This window comes from Bidens hawaiensis, unplaced genomic scaffold, assembly GCF_021521415.1.
Source record: "Bidens hawaiensis isolate Kalapana, Puna unplaced genomic scaffold, B.hawaiensis_p1.1 tig00048857_1, whole genome shotgun sequence".
In the NCBI taxonomy this organism is placed as follows: Eukaryota; Viridiplantae; Streptophyta; class Magnoliopsida; order Asterales; family Asteraceae; genus Bidens; species Bidens hawaiensis.
Window position 1 is genome coordinate 8412 of NW_027506093.1, and position 8647 is coordinate 17058.

The 8647-nt window shown below is 33.2% G+C and overlaps 1 pseudogene; it reads right to left on the bottom strand.

Moving 5' to 3' along the window:
• Positions 1-6358: 6358 nt before the first annotated feature.
• Positions 6359-7746, bottom strand: LOC143616680 (AP2/ERF and B3 domain-containing transcription factor RAV1 pseudogene; annotated as a pseudogene).
• Between the last annotated feature and the right edge of the window lie 901 nt (positions 7747-8647).

Consider the following 8647-nt stretch of genomic DNA (forward strand, 5'->3'; position numbering starts at 1 on the left):
TTATTTTCCCTTTTAATCATTTACATTTAGTAGAATAGGCACGAGGATTTATATTTAGTAAATAGGCTTTACGATTCAAAAGAGGATAGCGGCGCAGCTTATTGCTCGCTTATCTGTTATTCTAGATGTAACTCAGTTGATGTTTATGTGTAAGAATACAAAGTATCATTTACTAGTTTAATGGATAGGTAATGACTTTACAAGTAAAACAAAAACAACTTATTTTTTATTCTTTCATATAATTATGATTATCATTCATAATAATTTAATTAATAAAAGGGGCCTGAAAATTCATTTCGTTTTGAGCTTCCAGAATATTATAGCCGACTCTATTCTCTTAGATCCGACCCATTTGTTTTTACCAATTCATTTTGTGTCTCCTGTAACGAATTTCCTGGATCATCTTCCGCATAACCACTAATTTTACAACATGGACACGTACGTACGTGACTCATAACATAAACGTGCACCTTACTAATTATATGAACTAGTAAAGTAATTACGAAAATGAAAATTAATATAAATTAAATGATAAAGAAAACTATAGTCTATAAAGATAGTAAAAAAAAAGATATATTAATTAAGGGATAATTCTCAAAATAGTCCAAAACAGGAGAGAGAAAATCAAAATAGTCCATTTGAAGAGAGAGATTCCCAAAATAGTTCATACAAACTTATATTCAATGTGGCATTGGTAATCGTGACGTGAGATTTTTTAACCACTCATAGTGTGACACGTGTAAAGGTACGTGAAAGTTGCTCCCAAATCTGTCTGCGCCGATAGTTTTCTGGCAAAAATCTTTTTCTCATAAATTCATCTCCTCCGACGCATTTCAGGTGAATTTCATCTTTTTTTGCATAAAAAGAAGAGTTGTCAGAAAAGATGAATTTTGTTATAAATTATTTAAATTCGAGGGTTTTTAGATGAAAGTTATCTTTTTTTTTTTGCATAAAAAGAATAGTTCTTTAAAAAACTTTTTTGAAAATCATATCCACTACCTACCACCACCATTCACCACCACCACCCACCGCCCACCGCCATCATCAACCACCACCACCCACCGCCATCATCCACCACTACCACCCACCGCCCACCGCCATCATCAACCACCACCACACACCGCCATCATCAACCACCACCACTCACCGCCATCATCCACCACCACCACTACCACCCACCGCCCACCGCCATCATCAACCACCACCACACACCACCATCATCAACCACCACCACCCACCGCCATCATCCACCACCCACCACATTCTTAACACTTGCCATATTTTTAAAACTTTTATAAAAATCATCCGAGGAGATTAAATTTGTTGGAAAATTATCGTTTTTTTTAACTTTTTGAAAATCATCTAACAAGACTAAATTCATTGGAAAAGTATCGTTTTTTTTGCAACTTTTTTGAAATTTCTCGTATGAGACGAAATTCACCTGAAATGCGTCGGAGGAGATGCATTTATGAGAAAAAGATTTTGGCCAGAAAACTATCGGTGCAGACAGATTTGGGAGCAACTTTCACGTACCTTTACACGTGTCACACTGTGAGTGGTTAACAAATCTCACGTCACGATTACCAATGTCACGATGAAGATAAGTTTGTATGAACTATTTTGGGAATCTCTCTCTTCAAATGGACTATTTTGGTTTTCTCTCTCCTGTTTTGAACTATTTTGAGAATTATCCCGTTAATTAATGCGATGATCACGTTTATGTTTTTTATTACGTGTAGAACTGGTGGGAGATTCTCTGTGTTCTTTTATGTCATCATTTGTACATGTATCTGTCATGAGCATCCAATTCCAAACATCATGAAAATTTTCATGTGCAAAAATGGTTGTTATATAAATATATATAATATTTTTCTCTTAATAACTTATTATTAGGTTAATTATATTAAATTCACAGCAGCCGGTAGTATTATATTTAAGGAAAAAGCCATCTGAGAACATCAAGGTTCCACAACATTAATAATAAGGCTACTTGGTTATATTTAAATATACACAAAATTACAATGTGGTTATCTCCTTTATATGTTATATTTATATGATCGATTATATTATATATGACTATGTATATTATATGTACAAACTTTTGTTTTGGTATAATCTTTTACAAACGATAGCGTACAAGACAAAAATCGTATTTGAATCCATATTCATACAGCCTAAAAAGTCTAATGCATTAGAATATAAGTCGCTTGCAATATAGAAATTCGGGTGTTCATGTATATATCTACCTATATAGTTTAAGCCAGCCATTTTATAAACAACATTTACTATTATGACGATTCAGACACCGGTGAAAAATGTTATTTGGGATATTGACTAGAAAACTGTAGTATTTAAGTATATAATCATGTAAATACTTGTATATATGTATGCTCACCTTTTATAGTATCTTTTATTTCTTTTTTCTTTTTTTTTCATATCATTAATCATTAATCAGTATCTATTAGTATTGGCCACAAGCGTCAGATTTTGAATATTTGTTATTTTCTTCGGATATTGGGAAATTTTATCATGTTTTAAAGGCTCATATATCTGTATGTATATCTATGTTGGTTGTTGGTTTTAATGAAGGTACGTGTTTGCATTAAACATTTGTGATAACCGCAACTTATCTCTTATTTAGCTATATAAGTTTTTATGACATGGCATTAATTTTTATGATGTTATGTGATGGCGTGTAGTTATGTGTCTAAGAGGAATTAATCAATAAGATATGATGGATCGAATTATTTATAAAACCATCCAGTCAATGAATTCATTCGCTAAATACGTACAACTAGTTCTTAGTCTATTTAACACTATATATCCAACGTAACGCTACGCTGATGTTGTCTAAGGCTCAATTACTCTTATTTTGAGGTAACAATTTGTGGTTCGGACATGAAGAGTTTCTCATCATCATGGCCGGATCCTGATTATTTTCTTGAGGATATTAAAACAGAAGATTGGGTAAGGGGCAGTTTACTAGCCTATTAATGCTTATGTATTATCATTCAGTCAACATTAAGTGTGCTTGGGTTATCATAATAATACCATTGAATTGGTCAATAAACTTCTTACTTATTAAACTTCAAAATGATGCTTATTGAGAATTTTATCTCATTGTTCCCTTCATATGTGTTCATAACTCTCAGCATTAAGTGTACTTTGTTCACCATAATGACTCTTTGAATCGGTCAATAAACCTCTTATCAATGGCTCACGTTTTTCTTCATTTTAATTTTTAAACATTATTCAATCATCTTAACATATGCCCGATTATTTAAACTCCCCTTAAAAATTCTTATGATGAGGTTTTTGTGAACAACTAAATCCGAAAACATACTTATAAACGAGTACAAAGGAACGACCATTGATAAAAATAGACATAAATCAAGGAACGTTGTTTGAAACATGCGGAAATGAAGGAACATAGTTAGAACCAACTAGAAAGCCAATAACTATCAACAATAATTTCTAATACACGTAATTTTTTCTAAGAAATTGTAAAAACCTAAAGTAGTTTACATTTGAAGAATAAAACATCTATAACATGAAATTGACACATATGTTCAAACACTCCATTGTCACATCTCTACAATTAGATTCCATTTCGTATGACAATATTTAGCTAACGGACCTTTGACGTGTATAGGATTAGATGTTAGTCACATAAAATGTGAAAGCGATGCTAGATATATATGAGACTTGTGTTAGATACCATAAGCGAAATTTCGTACTATATATATTCTTATTAGTTAGTCACATGTGTATTTTTCTATTTTGTTATATATTGTTATATATGAGACTTTTGGTAGATAGGCGAAACTTCATACTATATATACTTACTAATTAGTCACATATGCGTCTTTATCTATTTTGAATATGTATGTAGTACAATAAAATAAATGTGGGTATTAACATATGTTCCCGTATTATTTCGGGCGTAATCTATTCGAATAAAAGTTGATACGTATGCAACCGGCCATTTGTTATTGCATATGTCATGGCTATATTTGTAAAATAGTTGTGAATGCTTATACCTGTAGCACACCCATAAAAACGAATTACCCTTGTTATATTCTCTTAAAAGGTCTTTTAAATAAGTCGTTATGTTCTAGAGATGTCGATATGCCGGGAATTGAACGAGTATTGGTAATTTCGATTCTACACCTGATCATAAAGTTGTGTTCAATGTCAAATCTTATAGTCGTCGGATATCTGCTACTCAAGACTCTTCGGGTTCGCATTACATGGTTAAGTTACTCAAGGAGGCATTAATTTACCGAAATCTGGTTTTAAACTTATATTAAAAAGGTGGCTTGATCGATATATAATTTTCAACTACCCTTCTAATAATTCTACAATTTTTAACCTTTTAAGATTCTATCAACTTAATTATGACTGAATATATTTTAAAAAACACCTAATTATTAAATTTCATTTCTATGCAGTCGGGTGGGCATTCGAGTTTTTGAATGAATCAACTCCTAGTTTCATGCCCTCGAATACCGTTTCAAATGTGTTATACCGTCACATTCGAGTTTGTTTGCCATTTCTACCATGAACGAGACGCAATTAACACGATTCTATTACAGGAAAAGCTAGTCCTTTTTTTTCTAGTAGGCCAGGAATATTAACTTTCCATAAAAAAGTAAATTAAAGATGAACTATTTAGAATCTTAATAATAGATGGTATTTAAATGGAATTACCAAAATAATTTCAACTTATGTGTAATAAGGAGTATGTTACACAAGTTGATTAATTAATAAGAAACTAAGTCTGACTTTAATATGTTATTATGGGAGATAACAGGCTATGAAATTTTTTGTTTATCAAGTTTGATTTCTTGAATCTTTTAAGGGAAGTTGTATTCAGAGATTCATTGTATATACACATGGGTGTGATTATCTTATTAAATAAGAAAGCATATTGTGCAATATCTTTCTGTTTATAGTATGTGATCTCAGGACTCAGGGTTGTACATAAAGACCAGGAACTATTCAAATATCTCATGTACCCTAGATCAAGAGCATCATATCATATCTGATTTGTTTGTGCATGTCCTTTTTTCTCTTCTGGAAAAATAAGCTTTTTTCTCTATAGTCTGTATCCTATTACCTTACCCTAGTTATATTCTTTTAAGTTTATCTAAAACAAGAAAAAGATACAATGTACCAATAGGGAAATAAAATTAAAAGATGACTAAAAGATATGGAAAAAGATGGAAATTACCCTAAGGAAGCTAGATTTAAACTTCATGACACAATTTTTATATATGTTTAAAATTAGAAGCCTGAAAATGTTTTTAAAGGGTTCGATGTCATGAGGCCTAATCAACCAAGTGATGCTTCACCTATGCTTAAACTTGGGAATATGACACATGAGTGAGATTCGAACCTGTGACGTCAAACATAAGAAACCCTTTTGTAAATATTAGAACCGGAAAACTTATAGGACGTCATTAATACCATGCTAACCAACAGAGTCAATTGATAAATCACAGCTTAATTAGTGCTATTATTTTATGATAATAAGATTAAACTTAAGCAAGAAAAATATGTTTTAAAAGAAAAACAGTTCCCAGATATTAATGGGAGTGGATATATTACAACCACACAATTCTTGATTCCATATGTGGTAAAGCTATAGTATCATAGCAGGAAAGGTGAAAATTTTGCTCCATCTATTATATGTTGAGTGATGGCATGGTCCATGGCATACCAATACATGTACTGTGGTACAAACACTGTGTGTGTGGTAGTGTGTGGGACTTGTCAAGAAACATAAGCAGATATTTACACAGTTGTTATGCTTACCTGAGACAAGAAGGTACAATGAAATATTTTTAACCAAAACTGGAAAGGTTCTTGAATATATACAAAAAGTATTCATTGTATCAAATGTATGATAACACACAAACCCTTTTTAAGAAAAAAAATATCAGATTTTTTGAGTTTCTAAATTAAATTAAATTATTAAAAATCATAGTTTATTCTTTCATTTTTTGGAGAAAACACAGAATGAAAGACATAATACTTATGAAGATCTTGAGGTCAACTAGAGAAACTAACTAAATTAAGGATGATCTAGCTATCCTTAAAATACATGAACAACAAACAAATTAATTAGATCTAGATTAAGAGAACTATTTTGTTGGAATATAATTAAACATGATATAATTTGAATACCAAACATTAAAATCAAAGGCAACTTCATGTAATTAAAAGTCATGATAAATACAATTTGTTCTTAGCTATAACATATTTGAATATCAAAGATTAATCAACAACCTAATTAATATGATGAAATCAAGAAATCAAACAAAAAGTTTCTTTCTTTCTTGAGTTTTTAACTACTACTACTAACATTCAACTTGATCCCTACATTGAGCTTTCTTTAGCTCAATTATCTTTGAATATCTAAAAATCAATATACAAACTTTTGCAACTTGCATCTTCTTCTATTCCATTCCCACCACTTTCCACCTTCATTCCTCATCATCATTATCATCTCTAGAAGACCAAAATATTATCAAACTACCCCCTTTAACTAAACAATATTGTCACAAAGGGTCAATAACTTTTTGCTTCTTACAATTCTCCATTCCCAACACCACCATTTCCATATTATTTCTCTTTCCATTGCAACTAATATTATTATCATTAGTACCACTAAATATGTTGACTCCAAACAACCTAAACATTTGTACTGATTGGACTGGTCGGACCGATTGAATCGGTTTTAAATTTGGACTTACGTTACTGGTTTTCGACTTCCAATCGATGTAAAGCTGCTTATCCGGGCCGGTAGATCTTTGAAAACTCACAATGTCACCGGCTTTTAAACTCTTTTCCTTCACAAACCGGCTCCAACCTTTGGTCAACACATAGCTTTGACTACTATTCCAATATGAGTAACGAAATCTCCATACTTTCGTACCAATATCTTCAAAATGCAGCAGCACGCCTTTCGAAGTGTTCCCGTTTTGCAACGGGAAGTGCTTCTCGGCGTGCTGCTTCGGTATGACAAGTCTGTTTAGTTTCCCAACGTCACTGGGAGTAATTGTCTTTTCAAACAGTTGCTCTCTAGCGTTGACTGACAGACGTCCGGACCTACCAGTATTGTTAGTTCCGGACACCTGTAAAATCTTACAGGCTTTTTTGCTTTGCTCAAGCTCGTCATTGTATGTATGTTTTTTCAACATATCTACAATCTCGGCTTTGGAATGCGAGTTTAGAAAACTCGCTTCCAAACCCGCTTCCTCCGTTTCGGCAGGAAGCGGTTTGAAGTTGGTGACCGCGTCACGGCCGCGGAAGCGTTGGACGGCCGTGTCGTACGCTTTCGCGGCCTCGTGTTCCTCGTTAAACGTCCCGAGCCACACGCGCTGGTGCTTCTCGTAAATCTGAGCGCCCCAGCGCCCGTTCGGCTGCGGGACTACACCTTTGAAACGTGACGAGGGAAGCTTTCGTGACTCGGCTTCTAAACCAACATCTAGGTCGAGAACCACACTGCCGCCGCTAACGATCAACGGCGGAGTAGTTGCCGGAGCAGCCACCGTTGAGGTTGTTTCAGTGGTTGTGCTTTGATCTTCTGTGTAGCTTGTACCATCCATTATTATTATTATTAGTTAGAGAGAGAAACAAGAGAGAGAGTTAGAGTATATTTAGAGAAGAAAATATGATACCTATGAAGTGGTTGCAGGAGAAATATCAAGTATATATAGGAACATTTACAATCCTATTGTGTATGGTGCATATAATAATAATAATAATAATAATAATAATAATAATAATAATAGTTACACAACAATATTTAAAAGGAAAATTCTTTAAATGGCCCTTTTTAAAAAAAAGAAAGTAGAAAGTAACTATAAATTTCAACATATTCTCAAAATAGCCTATCAAATTTGAACTGAGAAGACGAGATCTGGAAAAATCCTTAGGCCAATAAAATTCTGACAAGTGTCAAAATCTAACGGATTTTTTAAAAAATATTGGAAGACCAGTCCATATTTTTACTTGTCCGAAGGAGACGAGTATGTAGTATATTCTTACTTGTCCGTCCATATTTACATTATATCTATCATCTTCCTCAATCCTCAATAATTCATTCACATATTTTCATCACTCTAACTCTCGAATCAAATCATGAAGTTTTAGAGGGGTGATCAAGTGGAGGTTAGGGATATGGGTCCCGGGTTCGTTGGATCCTATTACGACGGCAACATAATCTCAACGTTCGGAAACGAGTACATTGTTCAGTACATGGTTTAGGGTTGTATGAAGGGGAAGATGATGAAGATAACTCATGTATACTATTTGGATGATCATGTCGGAATAGACGGAATCACATAATATATTGTCTGTGTAGACGGATTAGTAATAAATTTTGAAGGTGTGGACTAAATTTCAACACATAGGAAATAAACTACAACTCATCTTCTTGGTACAAATTCACCCTAAATGCGTCTTGAAAGACTGAATTTGAATGCACAATTTCCCATGTTTTTTGGAAGTTGAGGAGACCCGGTAGGAAACATTAAAAGACCGTCGGAAAAGACTATATTATTAGAAGAACTTTTAATGGAAAATATGGACTGGTCCCTCAATATTTTAAAAAAACCCATCGGAGTTTAACACTTGTCAG